Source organism: Heteronotia binoei, chromosome 7 (assembly GCF_032191835.1).
Source record: "Heteronotia binoei isolate CCM8104 ecotype False Entrance Well chromosome 7, APGP_CSIRO_Hbin_v1, whole genome shotgun sequence".
Taxonomy (NCBI): Eukaryota; Metazoa; Chordata; class Lepidosauria; order Squamata; family Gekkonidae; genus Heteronotia; species Heteronotia binoei.
Genome location: NC_083229.1, coordinates 32,668,589 through 32,671,033, shown reverse-complemented (window position 1 = coordinate 32,671,033; position 2,445 = coordinate 32,668,589). Strand labels below are relative to the sequence as shown.

General features: G+C 43.9%; 1 pseudogene; it reads left to right on the top strand.

Annotated features, from left to right (window-relative positions):
• Positions 1–575: 575 nt before the first annotated feature.
• Positions 576–675, top strand: LOC132575595 (U6 spliceosomal RNA; annotated as a pseudogene).
• The last annotated feature ends 1,770 nt before the right edge of the window (positions 676–2,445 follow it).

Here is a 2,445-nt window from a genome sequence, read left to right as displayed (position 1 = left end):
GCAGATAACCCATGTGTGGGACTGCACAGAGACCACGAAGAAGATCATGAAAGATACATAATTTTTCCCCTTTTTAAAGTAATTGTAAAACATCACCCTGACTATAATTGCCTCTGTCAGGCATCAAGGTAACATCCAGCTCACTCCCCCCCCCTCCCTGATTTCTGCATGGTTAAGTCTCACCTGACTGATCATTCCCAATTTCAGGATGTTCACTGAAATGCCTGGTGCATATTTGACATGCTGAGCAAAAAGTTACATCTGTATTTAATACATGAACAGATGGAGAGCCGATAAAAGTTACAGTGAAGTACAGCTTGGGGATTTTAATACAAGACATGAAGCTGCATTCTAAGGACAGGGACTTGAATTGCCTGCCCATTTTCTGAGACAATACAATATAGTATCTGAGCAGAATTTGGTAATAGCACAGAATACCAGTTAGGAACTTACATGTTCCTGTACATTTAAAATGGGAAGCCATTTTGCAGATAGTTTGAGTCCCTTCTTCCCCCTTTGGGAAGAATTTATACAATGGGAACAACATTTTATCCACACTTAAAACATTTGCAATAGTGCTCGCTTCGGCAGCACATATACTAAAATTGGAACGATACAGAGAAGATTAGCATGGCCCCTGCGCAAGGAAAGAAAAGGGATGGTATTCCCACATGTGGTGGGAGTGTCCTGAGGCCAAGAAACTATGGGATATGGTAGTGGGAATGATAAAGAAATTCTTTCAGGTAGAGCCGAGAATTAACTTTGAACTAAGGCAGATGAGTTTATTAGGGAATGAAAAAATAGGGAAGAACAACCAACATTTACTAAAAGCAATGATATCAGCGGGTAAAGCGGTAATAGCGGCAGGATGGAAGGATAAAAGTAAATGGAAGGAAAGTACTTGGCATAACTATCTCTTTGATTTTGTCCAGTCAGATATAGCCGCTATAATGTTGCAAGAAGAATCATGGGAAGAAAGAAGATCAAGAATTAAAGAAAAGTGGCTGACGTATCTGAAATGGGCGAAGGAAGAAAGGAGAGTGGACATTCAGTGGAAGCTTCGAGTCCTTTGTCCCTGGCTGGAAGAAGAAAAGGATGCATAGACTAAGGGGGGTGGGTTGGGGGTAAATGTAAAATGGATATCAGAAACCATGTAGAGAAACGGATAATGTATTAATAATAAAAATATACATATTAAAAAAAAACATTTGCAATAGACAGAGGAATGTAAGAAACAGTTGTGTTGGTAAGAAAAGGGGTGCTGAAGTTTTAAAAAGCAATGCAGAGGTGGTGGTTGTTAGCCATTCAGTCATGTTTGACTCTTGCAGATTCTATGGGCCAGCTTTCTCTCCACGTTTTCTGATCTTGTACTTTTTGTGGTTCCAAGGTCAAGGGGAGGTGCAAAGGCAGGCACCCCAGGCAAAATTCCTCCCTACTAACACATTCTAGTTTAGTTTACAATTTCAACTGAAATAACACACAAACACACCATTTTCAGAAAAAGTGGAATAAAATTGGCCACAATTTTATTTGTTACAGCTGTAGTAAGCCTTGGCACAGCATGGGGTAAGGATCCCACTCATCGACTGACCCACCTGCCAGTCAATGCTCTGCTGGTCACCTTGGGATGGCAGGTTAGGGATTCCACTAGGGTGGAAGCCCAGGGGTGGTTTCCCCTGCCACCTGAGTTTAAGGCAATCCCCTGGACATGCCCCCAGGCTAGGCACATCAGTCACCCCTCACACCAAGATCCCTTAAGAGGACCCCCATACTCTGGAAGTGGGCACGTAGGCCGATTTTCCAGAGAAGGAATCCAGTCCCATGCTGATACCGCCAAGTTGTGACAAGAAAATGAAGAAGCCAAGCCATATGGAACCCCTGATAAAACACCTAAATAAGGGGCTGGGAGGGTGGGTCAAGCAATCCAATGGCCAAAGAGGGCAGGAGGAGGTTGTGCTGCATCCTAAGTAGCTGCCGCTGCCCCCTGCCCTCTGACCCACCCCAAAGACAACCTATAGGGCCAGAATCAGGTTAGGGCGGCCCCCTGCTTCCTGCACGTGGTCTGGCCCTGCCCCCCTCCACCAGCAAAAGGCTGCCTTGCCTCTTACCCCTCCCCACGGTGCCACAAATGGGGATCAGGGCAAGTCCATATTTCCACTTCTCTGAGTTGAGTTGAGAGGCAGAAATATATAAAGTGTGAATTGCAAAGGGGAAGTCATGTTAGGCTGTTGCACTCCAGATAACCAATTCTTGCAACACCTTAATTTATTTATTTGATCTTTGTTAAAACATTTATACTCTGCTTTTCCTCTTGGTTCAAGGGGTCTGACAATAATAATTTCCAGCTAAATCCAAAGATAAAATAAGAGGCCCCAAATTCCTCCCCTGTTTGCCCTTAAAAGATGCCTGCTTTTCAAACACCTTTCAAAGCTCTGGCAAACAGGC